Here is a 25570-nt window from a genome sequence, read left to right as displayed (position 1 = left end):
GTGTTAGGTTTGTTCTGTTTTACCAAGTCTCATTTTTTTTTTTTTTTTTTTTTTTTTTTTTTTTTTTTTTTTTTTTTTAAGGTTTGTAGTACGTAAGTAAGAAGCCCAAGAAGCCATGCCAACCAACCAGGAGAAGGCACAGTGTGTCCTGTGGTACCATGAGACACGATCACCAACTACGGTGCAGAGACAGTTCCAGACAACATTTGGGAGGACTCCACCTGATGTCAAGAGCATTAAAGCCTGGTATGAGAAGTTCAAGAACACAGGGTCGGTTGATGACCTTCCGAGGTCTGGTCGACCAAGAACCTCAGCAGACACGGTGGAGGCTGTGAGGCAGTCTTTTTTGAGAAGTCCTAAGAAATCGGTGCGCAGGGCCTCGCGTGAATTACAGATGCCAAAAAGCTCTATCCATGACATTTTACAGAAACGTTTATTGTTTCATGCTTACAAAGTGCAACTCGTTCAGGCCTTGTTGCGCGACGACGGTACACGTCGATATGACTTTGCGGTCGAAATGCTAATGTGTGGATGGAAATTGAATATCGCCTAGATGTGCTACGTGCTACTAAGGGTGCTCATGTGGAAGTGTACTGATGTGACCAAAACTTTTATAGTTTGTAAACAATTCAACACCAGTTTCATATTTCTATCTTATTTCTAGCTTGAGTTATCAATTTCTGTAATCAGGGAAGAACTTCTCGGACACCCTGTATAAAATGTTCAATGTGTTTATCAGACGATGATATGTATAATAGTTTAACGTTCCATGATTATGCCCCGAGGGTAAGGCAGACGGTAGTTATCATAAGGAATGAATGAATAAAATAATACAATAAAGAAAGGAAGAAGAAACCCCACAAAACCCATGCATATGACGTTGACCACCACAAAGCCCATTTGGCGTGAAATAGAGTCGAATCACGAGGTGGGTGCTTTACCACAGAGCCACCGCGGCCCAGATTATAAAATTAGCCAATAGATTGACATTGTTTCTTTTCAATTTTGGAATTCCAAGACTTCCCTAAAATTATTTCCTAAATCTGCAGTAACACGTTTTAACTCTTATCAATCACCTCCACCCTCTTCTCGGATTCCGTCGTAAATCAGCGTTGTTCCTCGGGTTCGATTCCCGGTTGGAACTAATAAGGTCCTCATCCCACATTAAATTATAGCTTATGTCCACGCTAGACGACAATGAATACAATCATCTCTTTTCCTCTCAGTGCCGCTCCTAGAGAGATCTTTTATGACGTCATCTATCGGTAGTTGTAGTAGAAGCCATTAGATATCCTCGCAGGACTATGGCCAAAAGGGTCACTTTTAAGTTATACACTTACAACATATCGGCTCACTCACAGTTTCATTATTTTGGCTGTCAAACAATGTGATTTCATAATATAGACTGATCAACAGATAACATTCTGCTTAGCAGTCGCCATTAGGGATGCACGCGAGACGAGACAGAAAATTTTATGCGAGACGAGACTAAACCATGCGAGAGGAGACTCAGTTAAGTCTCGCAGAGAAGTCTTGCGAGACTTCTCGCAGTCTCGCAACATTTATGAATTACATGTAATTATATATTTAGTGATTTTACATTTATTGAATTTTCTAAGTTGAGCGTTAATGCCTCCAGGAACAAAAAAGTGATTGGGGCAATAGACATTTTATGAGATTTATTATTATTCACGGTTGATTTTCAGAATTAAAGCCTTAAATCATTACAAAAGAAAAGTTTTGTAAATTGGAAATTTATTACTACAACATCGATTTAGGACTTTATTTTGCGACACAAACATATACACGCGGGCGCGCACGAATACATGAACTTCTGTTTTTTGGTCTGAAAAGCGAATAAGACTCCCTATTGCTGCAAAATGTGATATTTCTGTTGTTTCTGTCTTTTTCACATTACTACTAGCGATTTATGTTGGGGGATGGCGGGGAAATCCCCTCTCGTCAAAGTTTATCCCGGGTCCGGCTCGCAGAAATAACATGATATTTTTACATGGAATAAATATTTTCTTTCTATATATTTATCAAAAACATCCCTCTCTAGTTCGGAAGTTTAATTCAAACACTGGTTTGGTAGGACGGCCCTATAGGTTTGATGCGAGATGGTAGGAATGGCCCTATATCTGACAGTAATTTTATTTTCTAGATCTGGCAACACATACAAGTTGAAAGCGAAAGTTGATAAAATGCAATAATGCAACATTGCTACAAGCGCGAACGAACCAAAAGAATTGGGTCGTATTGTGTTGTGAGGAGTTCTTTTGTTGTCTACAAGCGCTTTTGGTGGTATAAAAACATCTTTATAATGGAAAATCACCCTTCAAGGAAATGACCAAAACGTGTAAGTGTTGATAGTGGCGACGATATTTTAGAAGAGCCAAATATTTCTGGAGACCTCTAAGCTGGAAAACAATGTTGGATCCAGCAACAATTTATGCTGGTTTTGCTGTAAATTATGCTATTAATTTGACGAAAATTAATGGTCCAGGAATCAAATTCCAGCACAACTTTTCTTTTAATTTGGAGCGGAGGGGACACAAGTTCGGATACCATGTTGAACTTTAGGTTCCGTCTCCTTAGGATGTTATGAACATTCATCCTATGGAAAGCAATGGCAAACCACCAAGGATTCAGCTTGCCAAGGGACTTTTAGGCCAAATACCTGCCTTCGGACAGAATATCACATCATCATTCATTAACAGCATGGAATAACACATTACAAAATTTTGACCAGAATATGTGCGAGACTGCGAGACCATGCGACAAAGTCTCGCGCGAGACGAGACTCAAAATTTTATGCGAGACGCGGGACGAGACTTCACATTTGCGAGACGAGACCAACATTTGAGGCTGCGAGACGAGACGAGACTTTTCCATTTCTCGTCTCGTTTCGTCTCGCGTGCATCCCTAGTCGCCATGTTTCGGGTCGAAATCCAAAGACCGGTCATTGTGCCAGGTTATTCTATAATTTCCCTCAGTGCCACAGGACACCGCAATAGTTTTTTTTTATATATAACTCCTGGTCGGTCTGCATCGAAAAATTACATTGTGATTATTTCCAACGTAACTTAAAACAGCCTTTCGCCCTATCTGGAATTCCATAAATATTAAATAAACAAGTGAATAAAATATTTCTAAACGCTGAGCATCACAAGGAAATACAACAAGCAATTTAATATGATGCAACATAAATAAATTTTCAACTTTACTTTCCTTCTTCCGTGCAACAATCCAACCTTTTGCAAGTAAGAGTGATTCTACAACATTAGGTCACGTCCGGAAGTTCCTCCCGACAGCTTTTTCTTCGTGTTTTTACGCACTGATTATTTTCATAACTATATCAGCGGAAAGCGTCCTGCTGACTGCTAACAAACCCTCCCCGAGGTCAAAGCCACGGATACTCTTAACGACTGCAAATATATAAACACTTATCGAATCCAGCGCACTGACATGTAGTAAGAATCAGTGGCGTATGTACAAGAGGGGATTCGGAGTTTATGGAAAAAATCAACATATGCTATATTAATATGTATCTATGTAAAAATCACGCGTATTCTGAAAAGATAAATTGATTTCTTAACACCTTGATGAGATTCTGCGTACGCCACTGGTAAAAATCATGGGTCGTTCAAGGAATAAACAAAATGTCCAGTGATAATCATCTACGCTGTATAGTTATCAAAGGACATACCCTAGATCAGGGCTGTTCTGTCGATTTGTTTTGTCTCGGACGAAAGTAGACTATTAGCCGACGATGCAAGTAAAAATCCCGTTTCCAACAGAAATAAATTATTTTGCGACGACTTTGACTTTTTCATTCCAATGATAGGAGACGTTCGTTTATAGTGTACTTCGCGACATTAACAGCCCGCAGCCGTACAAGAAAGTATTAAAAATGATGGTTCGTATCCAGTGGCGTATTTCCCATTAGGCCAACTAAGCAGGTGCCTAGAGCGCAAAATTTAAAAATTAAATAATATTTTAACGTTTTTCGTGTGAAAAACTTAAAAAGGTCAAGAGCAAATATAGTATTTCAAGAACAATCCTTTTTTAAAAAACTATTCTAATATGTTTAATGATAGGTTAAGAAATCTAAAAATAATTCGGAACATATTTCGTACTTGATATTATTTGTTGCGTAGTTGTAGCATCTAGTGAGGGATATTTAACTGTAATAAACTGATAATTCACTAATTAAGCATAATTTAGTTAAGTTTTATTTTTGATGAAGGGATAGTGAAACATGCTATTGGGGTCGCAGACAGCAAAAGTGCCTAGGGGCGCCAAGCTCCTAAATGCGACACTGTTCGTATTTAATCTCAAGAACGAATTAGAAATAGAATACTTGTTACGGGATAGTCCTAGGCTAGGTTTGGTACTCTTCCTTAGCAATCGGAAATGCAAGGTTTTAAATCTGGTGCTTTTGTCACTGTAGAGTCTATTGTCACGTCGAGATGATACGTATAAATTAGAGTAGCCGATTTTCACTTAGTTTCCCATAGTTGTACTATACTTCTTAATTGTTAATGACACCAGTGAAAATCGAATCGTAAGCTGTATCCGGAAGCTGATTACATAATTATCATGAATAGATAAATCTGTTATCCAATTTTGTTTCCAAAGAAAATGCCTAACTAAACAGGCTAACTGACGGGCAATAACAGCACATATCGCAAAAAAATATGTGGCTAAATTATTAAGCAAGGGCAAATTTAGAACGGTGGCCACCACAAGATATTTTTGCAGCATTGTTATTTGAGGGGAGATATGAAGTATCGAGCTTGTGCAGATGATTGTGCAGTTGCAAGAGAAGAATGGAGGGTTGGACTTTTCTACTTCAGATCAGTCAGTGTCAGGGGAGAAATTATTGCCCAAAAAAGTTTTAAATCTGTATTTTAAGACTACAGCATACTTGATCCGAGTGACACTCCCGGCCTCCCTTTTATTGTCGGGGGAGGAGGCACTACGTATATGTGAGTGGGCAGTACGTACATGTGAAAAAATGAAATGAAATCTTTGAGTTTTACGTCCCACGGTTATGCCGGTTAGGCTAATGGAGACGGTGATGATGAGTAATGAAGAAAGTGGGAGGAAACGGGAGAACCCACGCACACGGTGCTTGTCCACCACAAAGTTCACTTGGCGGGGGCTGGGATCGAACCCGGGACCCCAAGCACCAGAGGTGAACGCTCTTCCACTGAGCCACCGCGGCCCCTACGTACATGTGAGTAGAAATTACTTTTCCGGAGGGCTCCAGAGTTGCAGTACGGCCCTGCATCCTACCTTCTGATTTTCAATTTCAACAATTCTTTCTGCCTGATCATCTCTTTGGAACAAAACACTCAAAAATTATCGATGAAAACATCTCACAACAACTTCGTTAACAGTACAGACGCAAAGATTTTAATTTAGAATCGAAACCAGTATAAGTTGAATCTCGGAGTGATCGGAGGCCCAATAAACCAAGAAAAAGGCTTTATATTCATTCCTTTATTTTACTCACTAATGCACTCTGTATAGTTTTGGATTCCTAAGCAATCAGAAAGAGACGGCAGTAGATTCTTTCGTTGTACTGTACGTATAAGTAACTCAAGCAAATAAGTGAACTGATGATTGATAAATGAAGGTCAGCAGAGAAGCTAGAGGATACCGAACAGAGGGGATCGAGGCTTTTGTGCTCTATCCCTGATCAAATAGGAGACCACGCGCAAAGAAAACATGTGTGTTAGCCATTTGGATAAGAATGAGCATTTAGGAGGGGGAGAAAGGAAAGAACTGTTAGTAGCCTCGACAACAAAGCTACTGCATCTTCTAAAGCTGATGTAACTTTTTTTCAAAAAAATATGATTCTCTTTAAATTACATTAAGAAGTTGCAACATAGCATGAAACGTTTGTATAACTAACAGTAAGAAGACGAAAGAAATAGGGGGAGGGGAGAAGGGGAGGCAGGCTTTCAATTGTGAGCACAGAAACACCGAAGTCCTGGAGGAGTAAGGAAGCACAAAATACAGTCCAGTAAATCCCAGACTCCCGTCAGATGGAGTGACATAATAAAACCCGAAAATTAAAATTACTAAGCACCTATAAAGGGGTTTGCGGCTATTGCGTGCGCGATATTTTTCTGTGTAAAACTATAGGCTATTATATATATCTATATCTATATATATATACAAAACCTCTACATATATACTTCATTTTTCGTACTTTTTATACTTTATATGCAAGTAAATAGGAATATAGCTACATAGTTTCATTTATAAAAAGACTATGTAAATACGGCAATATACACACATATATATAATAATAAATATAGCAATGTCTTACGAAGTTAGATCCTACACTTAAGCAATTAAAAAATTGGACTTACGTAAAATTTATGTTAGAGAAAGATTTCAAAACGCATTACTTACGTAGTCGAGGATTACTGTATATAAAGTGTGACACTTTCATAACCCTTTCACCTATCTCCCCCTGATATCAAATGCTAAATGATCCAGGAGGAGTCAAACTCTAAGCCCCTGAATAAATGTGTTTAAAGGATCATTTTTCCATCACAAAATTCGAGCATACTAATTTCCTTTTATGTCCAACAAATAATTTTACCTATCAAGTATACGATGCTGTATCGTGTTTCAATGCATGTAGTCAAATTATCTCAATACGTTTCCATTTATATTTCAACCTTTTGTCACTGTTACTAATAAAAATAATACACGAACATCTCTGTTGTCCATATTAAAAATGCCTCAGATAATTAACTTCAATATGCTTTTTAAAATTCCTTGACTGGAAGAGAGAGGCTTTAAATTTTATAAAAACATAAAATATAGGCATAACAGTATTTATTTCATCTTTATGACGTTCAAACAGGGGTACAGTCCGCAGCAAAAAACTTGCAACATGAACATATAAGTTTATTGTGAAACAACGAAGTCTTTTGGTCAAAAATAAGTGTGCACGGGAGGACACCGAGATTTCTCCTGGCATGATTCGTGCCACTTAGAAGTTACGTTGATTCTCTGCGCTGTTAGGCGTAGTTTCACAAGAAAAATTCACCACTGAAACTTCAGAATAAAAGATATATATATATAAATTATTTAAAATTCCGTTAGCCAATAAAAAATTATAAAACGAGTACAAATTATATTATACAATCTAAGGTCTGACATTTTACTCTTTGGTTACAGTAGATGGCTACTTAAGGGAATCTAATGATTATATGGCAATGCTTAACGGAAAGGAAGAACCTTGAGAAAACCCACGGCGGTGATGTTGGTTGGATCGAAGTTTAGCCTCCATCCCTTTCAGTACCAAGACTATATAAGATGAGGACCTAGACCTCAAACATAGGTTCCGAACCACATGAGTTCCCACCAAGAATTGAACTCTTGATCTCCCGCGCCGAAAGCGCCTACCGCTAGCCACATCACCATGAGCAAGCTCAAGTACAAGGTATTATCCACTGCAAAATCACAAGGTGTATAATCGAACCAAGGACTCCTTACACCAGTGGTCTGCGTTCTACCACTGAAACAACGTAGCCCTTAAATATGAATTTATAAAGGAACATGTATTAACCACGTCCACATTCAAGGAAGGGGACACTGAAGATCAGAATTATTGGCTACGTTTAGAAAAAGTATTGCTTTCTTGGAAGGAACATGTCAAAAAACATCTGAAGAGAGGCGCCATAAACTTGAGAGGCACTCCTGCACTCACATCAAAATTTGCATCAATAGAAATTGTCATACTATTAAGCAGAATAACTCTAGAACAACATTAATAATAGTATTATTTTCGGTAGCAAAAAATGTGAGTATTCTTTACATTATGAAATAACTTATTCTAAATGTACTGACTTCTACTATGACGAAATCTTCGTGCATAAATCAAATTCTAGTCTACTGTGTGTAATCAAATGCAGTACAAAACAATCACAACGTTTAGCTACTATCCACTGATTCAATTGACAGAATATTCACAATATAGAAAAGAGAATATGGATCCAAACTTCGAAACACAAATTCAGTTTTCAACAAAACGACTCAATTCAAACACTTGTAAGATATGCTATGGCTTCAAAAGATCCTTCATTGACAATTGACTAACTCGTGTGGTGTAGATTCGATTTCGTGGGACACAGGAAGTAATTGGGTTCGACTTTCTACGTATCGTAAAGCGTCGACACTATACACGTATGTTCAACTCCGATCAGTCAGTCAATTTCCAATTGGATTTAAAAAATATTCACATTTATTCTAGGAACGATGTCGTAAATCTCGAAAGAAACTAAACCAATTTGTATGTTCAAATTGTGATTCTAGGTTCCCAACTTTGTGACGGAACATAGTAAAATTAACGAAAACAGACGAAGAAGTAACGTAATCAGCCGACTACACTGAGTCTTTCCATACATAACCTTCTGCTTACAGGAACGTCCCGACCCATTCTTTGTGATGGCAATCCCTCCCTAAGCTGACTACGTATAACTCACGGGAGTCTCAGGCGAAGGCAGAATATCATATTATTTATTTGGAATATAATATTCAGGCTGCGAAACGATTGGAATCGAGTTCTTGATATACCTTAGGGGGTCCGTGAAGGTAAGAAGAAAAATAAGAAATGAAATCGAAGTTAATAAACAGGTTGGGCTAGGTAGTATCATTTAAATCACTTACTTTGATGTCCCCTCCCCCAAATTTTACATGCCAGGGACGCCAATAACTCAAGCGTAATTGTAGCTTACCGTTCAAATATAGGATCCAAATCAGGGGATCCGGCATCTAAGGCCATTTAGCCCGTCACGTTTTTGAGGGATGACGTCCCTCGGCGAGCACACTGTCCGGGGAAAGGGAAGGAAGTGGCCTGGGACCTATAAGTTAGTTACCACCCCGACATTCGCCTGGTGTGAACGAGGAAAACCTCATTCAGGGTGGCTGGCCTGAAAAAGCATTTTACACTTATTCGACCAAGTGCCCCCACCGGGAATTGAAACCGGGACCGCTCGCACCGAAGGCGAGAGCGTTAGCGACTACGCTACGCGGGGGTACAGGATCCAAACCAGAACTACCAAGAGAGGAGGGAACTGGTATCATAAAGTTTTCGTCATTTATATGTAAGCTACTCCGAATACTGGTCCAAAATAATTGCAGTGCTCTGAGAACCAGGCCCGAAACCAGCCACACAGGTTTAGGGGGGAAAGTCATCAAAAAATCTCTTACAAATATCTAAATTGTGTTTTTTGTGTTGAGGTCTGTAGGGGCAATGAAAAGTTTAGGGGGCCAGCCCCCCCCCCTAGTTGCGGGCCTGCTGAGAATTACTACTACTGGAAACAGATGCGCTGACCACTCATTGCTCAAACGTACAACAGCGAAGTAGCTCAAGTGGTAGAGCGTTGGCTTCGCATTCGGGAGGTCGTGGGTTCGAATCCCGCTGCCGATCATCCTGACTGAGGTTTTCCAGGGTTTCCCTCAATCCTACCAGGCAAATGCCGGAATAGTACCTACTAAACAGGCCCTGGCCGATACCTTCCCAAATCCTTTCCATTGTTGTTGTTGTTGATATCCAGTGTAAAATGGCCTCTGAGCTGTATCTGGTGATTGTTAAATAAATAAAAATAAATAAACAGCAGATTGTCCATAGTCCTCCCTGGAGTTTCATTGGTTTATCCCGGAGATTACTTTAAAATAACATAAAAGAAGTATACAAAAAATAAAAATAGAACAGCGTATGTGGATTGAGAATATTCATATCACAAAATTGAGAATTAATTACTTCAGAAGAAAAAATGTCTACGAATGCAAAGCTTCACTAGTGCTTCACACTGAAGCACGGAAATGAACGTGTGTAAATATTAACAGAAAATACTGTATAATGAAAAGATAATTAAAATGTCAACTTCCCGTGTGCATCTGTACGATATGGCCTTCTCAGGCTTCAACGCTGTCCACTAGGTCACGAAACTAATCTCCTTCCAGTGGCGAACACAGAATTTCATCGAATAGGGGTGCAAGCATGCAATCCCATATCCTTTTAGGAAAAGCGTCATTTCCGCATACGTACTATGCATATATAGGGTGGACCATTTATTTTGATACGCCTTGTAACTTTTAAACTAATGGATGAAATAACTGAAACCTCGTACCACGCAAATATCAACAGGGAGACATTACTTAGCATACTAAGTTGTATCAGAAGGTTAACAGTATTGCCAACCCAACACAATGTTATTTTTCAAATGTCATTATGACAGATTATTACATAATTGAAATCTACATATAGAAAAAACAACAACATACAATTACACACTGTTATGCAGTGTTGCAAACTAAGGACGCTACAGTATCCGAAACATAGAAAGACAAGCAAATTTTGAAGAGTTGTACAACAGTAATTACTAAGGCCCGGATTTTTATGTAGTACAAAGTACCGAAATATGTACATAAATATGTAACAAAAATCAATGAAATATGTAAGAAATATGTTAAAAATATGAAAATATGTAAAAATATTTTTCGTGTTTATTTTGTGTCTGTGCTATGTTCTTAACTAATAAATATACTGTAACATATTATGTAATAAAAGCTTAACAAGTGTAAATAACTTCCTACAGATACGTACAAATTTTCAGGAGAAACAAGTGAAAATATGTATTAAGAAATTAAAAAATCACATTATTGAACATATAAACATAAAAAAAATATTTATTTAAACAAAAGGCATTTACTTTTGGGATCAACAATGAACCGCTAAATAATTTTACGCAATGGAAAAACTTTGTCACTAACTTGTCACTGATACGTTCAAATTTTCACTAAGAACAAATAAAATTGTCTCGTGGAGAAATAAAAATCACATTATTGAATATCAAGAGAGCAAAAAAAAAAAAAAAAAATATTTAAGAGAAACAACGCTTACCTTTGGAACTTTCAAATTTATAACTGCGCGTTTGAAAACCACTAACTTTCGATAGATACGTTCAAGCCTTAACAAAGAACAAACATACTTTGTAAACACATTATTAGAAACAGAACCACCCGTAGAGATTGCACATACAAAAAAAGGTGAGAAAGCTAGCCAACTGTGTGCGTTTTAGTTTGTTTTGTCGGCACACTCCGAGTGGCGTCTGCTAGCAAAGGCGATAAGCACAAAAATCCTTATATTGTTTTATTTCTTTATATATATAAACAAATCTTTCTTTTTTTTCAGGGTTGGAAGCGATAACTGACGACGTTTCTTTGCATATTGTAGAGTGTACGATTTGTTTTAACGCAGCTTTCTCGCAATGCAAATCGGTTGAACAAAGTGAGAGAAAAAAAATACACATAATTAAATAAAGTACTTTTCGAGTTATTGTTCCATATCTTTATTTGCGTATTATTTAAAGAAATTTAGCGAAAAGGAGCAAGGAAACTGAATTTATGTAAAAATATGTGCAGTAGACGGAAAATATGTTACAGACTTCAAAATATGTAAAAATATGTAATGTGATTTTGGTTTATATGCTCCTTACTTCGTAATTTGTGAACATTTCATATTTTCACCAGCGTACATACAAAGGAAAAAATATGTAAAAACATAAAAATCCGGGCCTTAGTAATTACACTCTTACCCACACTGACACAGAGGAGGTAATGCATATCCGAAGTATCTTAATGTCGAATACTACGGTCATCATATGATGTACCAAATTTCACATAAGTAAATCCCCACGCTAAGCGGGTTTGCATATCCAGGCTCCTAACTATGAAAAATTTACGATCACTCCAACCCCAATCATTTCACAGATTCAACCTGTTGTATATAAGTTATTAGGACATAAAATTGAATGTAATTTATACGAAAAACCCTTTTATGCATTGCAAGACCTGTAACGTCCAAATATTCACCACAAACTTATAGTTGTATCGACATAAACAAAACAAACAAAATAAAAAAAAGTGTGGAGCAGGAAACCACTTTACACAAAAGTCAAAAGAGGTTATTGAAGGCATACGAACTGGTCGAGAGGTTTGGGTGACTAGTCTGTCAATCAGAAGTTTATGTGTTCAAACCCTGTAGAAAATATTCGTTTTGTTTTTTTTTTTTCTTAAAAGTGTGTTCCTATTTTCATCAGAGGACTGAGAACATTTCTTTGAATAAATCTTTGGAAACTACTTTTCTCTCAAATTCGATTAGAAGCGAACATTATATGAATTGCAAATCTAACATCCACAGCTGAGAACAAAATATTAAGTATGTTCAATATGTCATTATTATCCTTTGATTTGTAGTGGAAAACTAATTATAAGCATTGACAATTTCAGAAGATTCTCCCCGGTAATGGTCAAGATATGAATGAGAAAAAACTGATAAAACATTATTAGTCCATTTGAGCATGATCGAAGATAACTTATGGCCACGAAGGGGAAATTTATGTCGACAGGATCTCAAATTCTCCGACAGGTCATGCCCTGAAATCTTCACTGTTTGAAAGGTATCCTTAACAAATAGAATATTATATTTATTTCTCCTTCTACGTTTTGAAATGGAAAAATCATAATTTTAAATAGAATTATAATACGATAAGCATAAAGATTTATACAACTAATGAAGTAAATATCCTTGTGTAAGTTATCGATTTCTATTCGGATTAAAACTCGAATATTCGTTTGCATCACATTTTAAAGTAAATCCTCTCTATATATAGTTCCTACTGGAAAGCATGTTTAACTCCAATTACTTAATCAATATTTTTAATAATATATTTTTATTGTAATACTCTTACTATTCAATGTTGTATGCACTTAATTTCCCAAAGCAAAACCTCACAAATGTATAATTGACTAGTAAATATTATCAAATAAATTATCATTTAGTTTACGTAAACATTGCATCGCCTGATTTGAAACTTCGTATTTTAAATAATAATAATAATAATAATAATAATAATAATAATAATAATAATAATAATAATAATAATAATAATAATAATAATAATAATAGTAGTAGTAGTAGTAAAAGCATAGCCATATCTTTATCAGAATTTCAGGCTTAGTCAATAAATGAATTCAACATAGTCTCTATTCGAAGCTCTATTTAATCGAATCAGATAGAAATACGAAGAGGAACTTCGAGAACAGGTAAAAAAAATGTTACTTTGGTGGGTTTGAAAGTAACTTTTAAGAGTTTTTTTTTTTTTTACAATTACAGACAAATGCCTTGGACACTATTTTCTTTTCTTTAAGTTAACTGATTCACCGAACGTATCTGACATATGAGTAACTTGTCTCTATTTTCTACTCGGTTATACACGTTTTACAATCTTTTCCATTAACCTTGAACGACAAGAACACGAACACAAAAACATCCACGTAGGTATGACAGTTAAAATTCCTAACTTCCCCCACGGGGAATCGAACCCGGAACCACATACACCTGAGGCACACGTGCTAGCCACTAGACCAGCGGGAAGAACAAACAAAATGTATTTTGTAGTGTCTGAAGTTTATAGCTATTTCACCCTGTTGTAGTATGTCTATTGATTTTTTAATGTTTACCGTATTCGTTACTTTGAGGAATGATATATATTATTGATATAGGTTTTATTACATATTCGGCCATAAATATTATATAAATTATCAGAATTATTCATGATCTTCCATGGAAATTCACTGGTGCATGCGCAGTAGAAACAGAAGAACACAATTTTCTGATGTTGGTCAGAACGCAAATTTCTAACAGGCTGTCTGAATTCCTTGGTGGAAAGCAGTAGTTCCCAACCTAGGGACCTGCAGCTTCCTCCTGAGTAAGCATGAAGAGCGAGTAAGGTGGCGAAAGCTACTGGCATAAAAGAATTGTGCAATAAGTAAATAAAGCACTACTTATTATGACTTTCAAATTCAGCTTGACAATTTTATAATTGCCGTTTTACAAAAACATCATATTGCACTAGGAGGGTATGCAAAAGTTTTGCTGGAAATAAATATAAATTCCTGGGATGATGATGATGATTATTATTATTATTATTATTATTATTATTATTATTATTATTATTGGTCTCCTACTTCTTGGCCAAGATGTGAAATATTCACTACCTTCTTCATACCGCTAAATCAATTTCTTCACTGTTTTCTCGTCACAGCTCATACCCCTAGCTATCTGAATGGCAATTTGTCTAATTGTTGCTCGACCTATGATTTTCCCTCGCATAGTAACAGATAGTTTTCTACAGCTTTTAGAGCGAGGTATTTTGACAACCTGTAGAAATTTGCATTGTGATTCGTATTAGCAATGACAGTAAAGTGGATATTTCTGTTCCTACTGTGCATCATCACTATCATTATATCAGAAGTATTCCGCCATTACCAGCGGGTCACTTACCGCAGCTGAGAAGCTGCCATGCTCCACGATCTTCTGTTAACCTCTCCATCTTCACATACGATTTTTCTGTTTTGATATCGCCAATAGCCTAATTCTGTTTCTATATAGTCTAATTCGTCCTCTCCCTCTCTTCCCTGCCACCATACCCCTCAAAATACTATTTCCTCCATCCTAAAGGCTCTTTTCGCCATTTCTATCCTTGCTTTTATTTCACGTTCGCATGTCAAATCATCACTAGTAATAGTACTCAGATATCGAAAACTAATCACTTGTTGTTTTTTCCCGCTCCTACTTCTATATTTCACACCGATCGCTTCGTTTCAATCACCATGGATTTTGTCTTTCTAACATTTATTTTCATCCCATATTCTTCACAAGCCTTTCTCAAGTTTTCTACATCTTATTAATTTTCTTTTTAGATTCTACAACAACAACCATATCAACTCCAAACCGTATACACCTCACCATTCTATCTTCTACGGAAATTCCATCTTCATTATGTAGACTCGTTTTCGTTATCTCTTCTAAATAGTTATTAAATAAAATATAATCGGCGGAATATAGCCCTATAATCTCTGTTGAACTCATCTTCCAATTACACTGTCTGTCTACTGCGCATGCACCAGTGAATTTCCATGGAAGATCATGAATAATTCTGATAATTTATATAATATTTATGGCCGAATATGTAATAAAACCTATATCAATAATATATATCATTCCTCAAAGTAACGAATACGGTAAACATTAAAAAATCAATAAACATACTACAACAGGGTGAAATAGCTATAAACTTCAGACACTACAAAATACATTTTATTTGCTCTTCCCGCTGGTCTAGTGGCTAGCACGTGTGCCTCAGGTGTATGTGGTCCCGGGTTCGATTCCCCGTGGGGAAGGTTAGGAGTTTTAACTGTCATACCTATGTGGATGTTTTTGTGTTCGTGTTCTTGTCGTTCAAGGTTAATGGAAAAGATTGTAAAACGTGTATAACCGAGTAGAATATAGAGACAAGTTACTCATATGTCAGATACGTTCGGTGAATCAGTTAACTTAAAGAAAAGAAAAAAGTGTCCAAGGCATTTGTCTGTAATTTGCAAAAAAAAAAAAAAAAAAAAAAAAAACTAACTCTTAAAAGTTACATCCAAACCCACCAAAATAACATTTTTCTTTTATCTGTTCTCGAAGTTCCTCTTCGTATTTCTATCTGATTCGATTAGAGCTTCGAATAGAGATTATGTTGAATTCATTTATTGACTAAGCCTGAAATTCTGATAAAGATATGGTTATGATTTTATTACTACTACTACTACTACTATTATTATTATTATTCTTATTCTTATTATTATTATTATTATTATTTAAAATACGAAGTTTCAAATCAGGCGATGCAATGTTTACGTAAACTAAATGATAATATATTTGATAATATTTACTAGTCAATTATACATTTGTGAGGTTTTGCTTTGGGAAATTAAGTGCATACAACATTGAATAGTAAGAGTATTACAATAAAAATATATTATTAAAAATATTGATTAAGTAATTGGAGTTAAACATGCTTTCCAGTAGGAACTATATATAGAGAGGATTTACTTTAAAGTGTGATGCAAACGAATATTCGAGTTTTAATCCGAATAGAAATCGATAACTTACACAAGGATATTTACTTCATTAGTTGTATAAATCTTTATGCTTATCGTATTATAATTCTATTTAAAATTATGATTTTTCCATTTCAAAACGTAGAAGGAGAAATAAATATAATATTCTATTTGTTAAGGAAACCTTTCAAACAATGATAATTTCAGGTCATGACCCGTCGGAGAATTTGAGACCCTGTCGACATAAATTTCCCCTTCGTGGCCATAAGTTATTTTCGATCATGCTCAAAGTAGACTAATAATGTTTTATCAGTTTTTTCTCATTCATATCTTGACCATTACCGGGGAGAATCTTCTGAAATCGTCAATGCTTATAATTACTTTTTAATTACAAATCAAATGATAATAATGACATATTGAACATACTTAATATTTTGTTCTCAGCTGTGGATTTTAGATTAGCAATTCATATAATGTTCGCTTCTAATCGAATTTGAGAGAAAAGTAATTTCCAAAGATTTATTCAAAGAAATGTTCTCAGTCCTCTGATGAAAATAGGAACACACTTTTAAGAAAAAAACAAAACGAATATTTTCTACAGGGTTTGAACACATAAACTTCTGATTGACAGACTAGTCACCCAAACCGCTCGACCAGTTCGTATGTCTTCAGTGACCTCTTTTGACTTTTGTGTTGTAAAGTGGTTTCCTGCTCCACACTTTTTTGTTTTGTTTATGTCGATACAACTATAAGTTTGTGGTGAATATTTGGACGTTACAGATCTTGCAATGCATAAAAGGGTTTTTCGTATAAATTACATTCAATTTTATGTCCTAATAACTTTTATACAACAGGTTGAATCTGTGAAATGATTGGGGTTGGAGTGATCGTAAATATTTTCATAGTTAGGAGCCTGGATATGCAAACCCGCTCAGCGTGGGGATTTACTTCTGTGAAATTTGGTACTTCCAACAAGCAGAAACAAAGTTACAAGGAGTTGAAAATCAGACTTTTTTCAAAGGACTTCATTAAAAAAAAAAAAGTATTTAGATAAGTATCACATCGAATTACGTTGATGGTTTTCAGTAGACACAAAGATCATAATGCCACTACAGTAATTTGACATCTCAAACCATTCGGCAGGCATAGGAAAAAGTGTTAACATTTGATATACTGCTTAAAGTCAGGGGGCGGCTTTAGGATTTTAATTTTTGGTAGGCCAGGTTCCCTTGCTTATGCATGCATATACACATTTGATTGATATAATGACATTAAGATATTACTTGTACTACAGTGGTTGATGCTATTTGTTAAATAATTATATACCATTAATATAAATAGTGGAAAATATATTTACACTTTATTGTATCTTTTATAGTAGTTATATATTTTTCAAAATTTTTGGGTAGGCCCGTGTCTACCTTGCCTAACCCACTAAAGCCGCCACTGTTGGTATAATTGTGGAACTTTTTAAAACAATGCTTAATTTACTTTCCTTCTATAATACTCAACAATATATTTCGATAGGTCGATAATCATAGGAATTAAGCGTACATAATTTTAAGCAGTGTTGGAAACTAAGTTTTCACCATATTTTCAGAACGGTTTGAGGTATCAAATTGGTGCAAACGGTACTGTCATCTTCACATCTATTGAAAACCATGCATGCAATTGGATGAAGTGCTTATGTAAGCAGGTTTATTTTGTTTGTTTGTTTTAAATAGGGGCTTTGGAAAAAAATCAAATTTTCAGTCTCTTGTAACTTTGTATTCATTCGAAATCCGTTAGAACATGGATATACATTGCTCTTTGTGTGTCATTTGCATTATTACTGCGCGGAGGCCACCAAAGTTTTTGTTTTTTAAATGACTGTAGTGTCTTTGGTATGTAGGCCTATTACAGCATGACAAATGTAGTAATGTAGGATTTATTTTTACATGTAGATTTGAAACGTGTAATAACCTGTCGTAGCACAATTTGAAAAGTGTCGAGTTGGCAACATTGTCAACTTGGTCGTACCATACATCGTGCCAGACAATGTCCCACTGCCAATGTTTGCATAATACAAAATTTCAGCATTTTCGTCTATTAATTAGTTCGAAAGTTAGAAGGACGCATCAACATAAATGGTCCACCCTGTATATATATAAATATTTATCTTCCCATAGTATCGTCAAGGGGAGATTTAACCTGCTTGCGTAGGACACTGTCCCCTTGTACCAGCAAAAAAAAAAAAAAAAAAAAAAAAAAAAGTATATCGCTTAGACAATACTGTATACGGATTTATAAACACGGATAAGATATACGGATAAGATCTTTTTTTTTATGTTTCATATATAGCCATAATAAATCTCCCGATGTATTTATTACCAATGTAGGCGATGTCGAGTAGGTAGAAAAACTGAAGACCTGCCAATAGATTCGAACATAACGAGCATATTCTTGGAAAATAATAATAAAACAAAGGTATATTTGAAGCAATAATACCCTGGACATCCTAAAGATGCTATTAAACAAATACATAAATAAAAAGAAACCTATCCTTTAAAATAAAAGTTTGTAATTCCGATGACTCAGTGATTGACAACTCATGTTTAGTATGGGCCGCCACCAACAAATCACACATTTTATGAAAACAGTTCTCTGCTATCATTGCAGTAAACAATTTGTATCGTTATACAGTAGTTCCATTCACTACCTGCAGGATCCAAACAAACCCTGCCTCTTGTCTATTAAATAAAATGTAGTAAAATGGAATTGGGAAGAATCTGTCAATTTCACCAGTGGATTTGCTTACAAATAAATAAATAAATAAATAAATGCACTGACACAGAAACGTAAATACAATATCATTAGCTATGAAGTAAATTATTTACTAAAATCCAATAAATTAACCAAATAAAAAAGAGGATAAACAAATAATTACTTTCTAAAACAACTGAATACTAATACATAATAATTACTATTTCAAATCATGGTTATAAAATGTATGGTCTTTCTTTCCCTTATTTATTCTTGAAATTCCCCGTTCTTCAATTGATTATGTTAGGATTACAGTATATAACAGGGTTAAATTTTGGTTAGAGTACCTTATTTATTGATAAAGTCAACAGTCAGACTTCTCTTTACGCCGCCCCTTCTTTTTGAAGATATAAAAAGGGAAATGAATGACCAACATATTTCTACTAGAACTAAACAAAACGGAAGCAAGAGCTTTCTAATGGGAGGAGAACAAAAATGCAAAAATGACTAAAATGAAGACGCATGCTACAGCAGTACAAATCTTTTTGTAGTCGTACCGATCGCTCCTTCCATAGAACCCCCTTGCTGACTGACATCTGTGTCGACCTCCTGCTTACCAAACACGTCGTCTGCTGAGTCCATGCCGGTCGTTGCACCGTAATTACGAAATGCTCCTCCGTCCTCTGATTTTGTTACCTTAAATCTCTCCGACATCTTGTCTTCCAACACAAACCTTCTCGTACAAATCTATCACCGAACTAAATTATTACTTATTTATTTACTGAGCACAACTCACAAAACATTCACCGTTCCGTTCCGTCGCTGTCACTGGGAAAGGTAACACCACAACAGACACACTCCGCCTGCCTATCTCGCGCACCGGCTGCTTAGCTTCTGGTTTTGTTTTCCTTCTGTCACAGCCTCTCTCTCGGTGCGTCATCAACCCTCCTGCAGGGTTGCCAACTACAATTTTATATATAAAATTTAAGATTAATTAAAACAAGGTATTCTCACCATTTATAAATTTTCAGATAAGGTCCCAGGTAGCCCCCATCACTCTAGTTCTTCAATATTTTACAATGGAACATATTATACAATGATTTGTGCTAAAAATAAATTTGAAATCTCCCCACTCTCTATTCTTTACCCCTGATTCTTGTAAGACAGGTACTTTTTGCTCGCGGTCGCCCTACAGAAAGACGATACAAAGAAAAAAGAAACTAGAGCCCAATGTAACTTTTCCCCTATTACTCTATACGAAATACTGTACAGTAAAATTACGGGTTCCATCAATTACATGAGTTACTATTCTGCCGCACCTTACGAACATGTATATTCCAGTGGCATACGCAGAATTTCAAACGGGGTTCATATACTCAATCTCATACTCTTTCAGTACAAGGGTGATTTTTTGCATATATGTCATAATATACTAAATGTTTGTTTGTAATATCTTGTCGAAGGGGCGGTTAAACCCCGAAATGTGGTTGCGTACGCCACTGGTATCTTCTACCTTACTGTTAGTAACTAAACTAGATTATTGAGTTATACACAATAAAGAGCTTCCACCCTTATAAACGCATCCAGTGCAAAGAAAGTGTGCAGAACAACACTGATTACCACTCACGAATCAATAAATCAGACAGAATCTACTGCTCAAAGCGGGATCATAACCCCTCTTCGAGTTTGTATCTGAAGAAAACACCCTCCCCAGGAACCGAAACCACTACCAAGCCCACTAAAATCATATACATTTCACCCTTAACCACGAAAGGGTCAGTCGTGCTGACGAGAATCCTTCAAAAATTTTCTGCAGCTTTTGAAAACTAGAAATTTAACTGAAACTAAATTGCACAACTTAAAAAAAGAAAGTTTTTCATTCTATACACGAGATGCTCGAAGGTCCATCTCACATTGTGAAACCGTGGTACACTCTCAAACAATGCGAACCAAATATTGAAACCGGAAGAAATAAATACACTATTTCCGCTTTCAATAGAAGAATAATGACGGAGGTGATGGATTCTTTTGTTCGGATGGATTTTATCAATATTAATAAAGTGGAGAAGGTGGCCCAATGGCAGAGCGCACACCCGAAGCCGGGGAAACTAGTTTTTTGAGTGAAAAAAAAATGCAGCTGTTATTTATATATTTTTGATAATTCATACCAGCGTTTCCCAACCGGTGTGCCGCGGCACACTACTGTGCCGCGAATGGACCGCTTGTGTGCCGCGAGGAAATCGAAATAAAATTATTAATTATATAGCAACCAAATTGCAAGACATAGGGAAAAAATGTATATTTTTGTATTTCACATTACTATGAATTTCTAAGCATGAAAAAAAAATACTGTAATTATAATACATTATTCTACATCTATTACTGTGTAGCAGACTATTTCGGCTCGTACACATTTCCACGGTTAGCTGCAATGTTACGCTTCAATTGAGAGTCATACTAACACCGCGAAATGGAAGCATTTGTACGGTACGCGTCAAGTGAACGTTCGTAGAACACTCATTCGCACATGAATGACAGAACAACACTTTGTTCAACCGTTGTGTTTTGACTTCGACGCATCGCAAGCTGTGTGATTGCAATAATATGCACCGGTTTTGGTTAAGACAGCAAAGTTAAAAGTACAAGGCATTTGTTTGTTCGTTCGTTATTTAGTGATTTTCGTTCTTAGTGAAAGGTTGGATACAGTTTTCGAAAAAGAAAGCGTATTTTTAAAAATTGAGTCCTATATTTCATTGCAATTGTTTTCTATTTTAAAATTAGAATAAAAAATAAGCATAATGAATTAGCATAGGGGAAAACCAGTGATCGAGCTTTCATCTCTGTGAGAAGGAAATCAGTAATCACAGAAAAAAATTACCATGGTATTTTATATTTGCAAATAATAATAATAATAATAATAATAATAATAATAATAATAATAATAATAATAATAATAATAATAATAATAATAATAATATCTATGAGTGTGCCGCGAAAATTCAAGTTACAGCCGTAGTGTGCCGCAAGTTGAAAAAGGTTGGGAAACGCTGATTCATACTATACTCATGATATACATATCCTAGTTTGGATTTTGGCTGGTCCCCCTAGTTTTTACCGCCTAGATCCGCCACTGCGCTCACCTGTGGTTCGAGTAGTCCCTAGTTTGATCCCAGATCATGTGAATTTGTGGAATGTATTCGAGATTTTTCTCAGTGTTTTCCAGTTTCCTCCCACATTATCATTCGACTAAGTCTTTCATATTCATTCACTTCCATTCATTACTTGTCTCCTTTAGCCTAAACGTGGGACGTAAAACTTAAGCTTTTTTCTCTTACCGCTTTTACATTTATTAGAATGACTATTGAAACCGGAAGTGGCATAAGATTACTACCATTTTTATTTTGATTTGAATTTGAATTTAGTGACGTTATATGACACATGGACATACAGCTTAACGTTGGCTTTCAACAACATGAACTCCCATCGGTAATCGAACTCAGGTCTCTCTCTAACCTCTTAGCCATGAGAGAGCTTACATTTTTTGTTTCAATAGAGACATAAGGGCGTCAATAGTATGTCCCGGCGTACTTCTCACTTTTGTGCTTCTGGGTCCCTGGTCCAGTGTCGATGACCTAGGAGTACATACGACCACCCAATTGAATTTTGACAGAGGTACCTTGCCCAACCCTCTAAATTTCGGAAGGGGTACAATTTTGGAAATTGCCAAATTTAAAACTTCGATACGGTAATATAGCAAGGCGATATGTATCTTTAAGTTTGGGTGGATCATCTCGTTCCTTGTTATGGGTAAAAAAAAAAAAAAAAAAAATGTCCAAAAATATAAATTTCGGAGATATTTCAAATATATTTTCTTCTTTGATGAGGCTTCTCTTTATATTTTATTGATTATATGATAAAGAGGTCCACTCTCTTTTACAAGACATGGCTACATCCCCAGTAGCACAGTTGATGGGCCGATGTCGATCAACATGGGAATTTTTGGTGGGATCGATGTCGCTGTCGATGACGATCGATGCAGAATGGCAAACATTTTTTCGACATTGGCCAATATCGGCAAATCTATGTCGATCGACATCGGCGTCGATGTTGATCTATGTGGGTCCCATGTGGATTCTTCCAGATCAATGTTGGCCCCACATTAATCCATGTAGCCCCATCTAGATCTGCCTTATATCAACATAATCGATCTTGGTCCCTGGTTGAACAATACCGGCCTATGTGGGATCAATGTCGGCCCATCTAGATCTGCCCCATACCCACATCGTCGTTCGAGCTCCCTAGTTGACCTATGTGGGATCTATGTTGAACCATCCAGATCTTCCCTGAACCCATATCTTCGTTCTAGGTCCCATAGTTGATCGATGTGGATCTATGTGGGATCCATGTCGGCCAATCTAGACCTTCCCTATACCCACATCGTCGTTCTAGCTCCCTGGTTGACCGATGTGGAATCTATGTTGAACCACCCAGATCTCCTCCATACCCACATCGTCGTTCTAGCTCCCATGGTTAACCGATGTAGCTCTATATGTTCCTTGTAAAAAGAACGGAGCTATTCAAATGTATTTGAATCGCCCAGTACTTTTCTCAAGGAACATAGAATAGGCGACATTTCTGATCGTCCAACTTCTATACACAATTGCGAAACGTACGAGCTCAGCCTATTTCTTTTCACACTAAATGATTAAATATGAAAGTTTTATTCAAACCTGAGTGCGGATATGTTCTTTTGTAGGGCATGTTGTAGATCTGAGTTGGGCCCATATAGAGCTACATCGGTTAACCATGGAAGCTAAAATGACAATGTGGGTATGGGGAAGATCTGGGTGGGAGATCCCACCCACATCGGTAAACCAGATGTGCCCATATAATTTTTACAGATTTAACACCAGATGGATATGTCACCATATCAGATTTGAATAGGGCCATGTACTGCATCTCTGGCGCACGCTACATGCTTGTCCACCATTTTGGATTCAAGTTATGTTTTTCTGATGAAAATAGGAGAAAATGACATCGGATACATCTGACATTTTTTTCAAAATGTCACTGGTGCAAGTAGTTTTGCCGCACTTCTATCTATGGCGGATCCAAGAGGGCGGTCGGACATTTAGCGTGTTTCAGAGATGCAGTATTTAGACTAAACAAAACAGTATATAATAAAAACATTTTCAGATTGAAGTATTCACATTTTTATTTTTTTAAAATAATTAAAATAAAATTTACACAAAACATATTCCCTAACTTTTTTTTTTTTATATCGTGAACTTCACTCATTGCATAGAGGTATTTATTGTACAATTGTTTTGCTGTTTCCAACATAACGAATGGAAATAAATACTTTTAAACACGTAACTTATTATCGTTAATATAGAAACAACATAGAAAAATGAGTGAATCTTCTCTTGCATCAACTTAATAGTTACCAAACGTTGACACTGTCTTTACCATTTTGTTTCATTCCATATGAAGAGTTCGCAGGAAGGACTATGAAGGGCACGTTTTAAAATGCTCAGAAAATTCTTTCTCAGCACCAAAATGTATAATTAAGATGGTGAAAACACGTCGTAATTCGCTCACGTGTACATTCACGAGTGGACTACGACCTGTTTTCACCAACCATTTTGTATCTTTTGGTGTGGAGAAAATATTTTTTGAGCATATTCAAAATGTGACCCTCACTGTTCTTAACGCGTACTCTTCATATACATCATTGTTTCCTTCCACTGAAGAAGGAACCAGCTCTTGTTTCGCAACGTGTGGAAACTATTTAGTTTATTCAAAAAAGGGTTCACTGATAAGTGGCCATTTTCCTGACCCTTATGTCAATATATCATATGTATAATAAAATTAAACACGTAAAAATCATATACACACTACGTCAACAAAAGCCACTGTAAATAAATTTATTTCAAACATCGAATTTTTCCGCTACACATCCCGACTAGGGAAACAAATATATCTAATTAAAGAAACTATGCAGATAATATTTATCTTTCTACTTAACCTGAAATAATTTAGAGAAAATTTAGGAAGTTCTTTTCTTCTGTAAATTATTAGTTTCCCATAAATTTTAACTTCTCAAAAGTTTTTTTTTTTTTATCCCACTGTAAAATATCCGTTAATTCTCACACTGGTCTGTACTGTAGACTCATCCCTTACACTTACACAGACAGCACGGAAGTTCGGAAAACTCATTATATTCAGTAAAATATGCATGCCACTATAAAGTTTTAGTTTGGATAGGTTCTTTGCAGTAAAATACAACATAAAACTTATAAAAATGTATCACTAGGAAATATTTCTGCAAATTAGCGAACTGAAAGTTACTGTGATAAATAATAAAAAAAAAAACTATTAATAACGGTTACTTTCATGAAGTTTATAATTCTCTTGTACTTTAACATATTATTGTCTACTATTTTATTTACAATAAGACATTTCGTTCATATAAGTTTGTTTATATCGGACACGCTGCTGAGGGTTGACCACAACTAGCCGCGGGACCGATCACCCCACGGCTTTCCCTTCGGGGCGACTCTGCAAGGTGAATTCAAGTGGTCCTTGGACTCTTGCGGGTTCCCCGCGGAACGACTGTGCATCTTCCCCTAAGTCTTGAGCCTGTTCTCTTCTCCGATTACATCTGTAGCCATCCCAATCTCGCGAACCACTTAAGACTTTCCCAATCCGTTGGACAATGTCGCTAGTTTGTATATCAGGAAATCGGAGTTGACTGCTCCTGAAGAAGAAAAAATGGTAAAAACTCAATGCAATAATACTGTATCACCAGAAGGGACTACACATTTAAATAGCAAATGTCATC

General features: G+C 36.1%; 1 long non-coding RNA gene across 2 annotated transcripts in view; it reads right to left on the bottom strand.

Moving 5' to 3' along the window:
- The window catches only part of LOC145665797 (uncharacterized), a 319641-nt gene extending 300001 nt beyond the window's left edge, over positions 1-19640 (bottom strand). For both annotated transcript variants that reach the window (XR_014127656.1, XR_014127658.1), the window contains exon 1: positions 19284-19640. This is a non-coding gene — a long non-coding RNA (uncharacterized LOC145665797). The remainder of the gene's footprint in view (positions 1-19283) is intronic.
- Between the last annotated feature and the right edge of the window lie 5930 nt (positions 19641-25570).

Source organism: Thermobia domestica, chromosome 1 (genome assembly GCF_964235325.1).
Source record: "Thermobia domestica chromosome 1, izTheDome1.hap1.1, whole genome shotgun sequence".
In the NCBI taxonomy this organism is placed as follows: Eukaryota; Metazoa; Arthropoda; class Insecta; order Zygentoma; family Lepismatidae; genus Thermobia; species Thermobia domestica.
The sequence above is the reverse complement of the archived record's forward strand: the minus strand, read 5'-3'. Positions and strand labels throughout refer to the sequence as shown.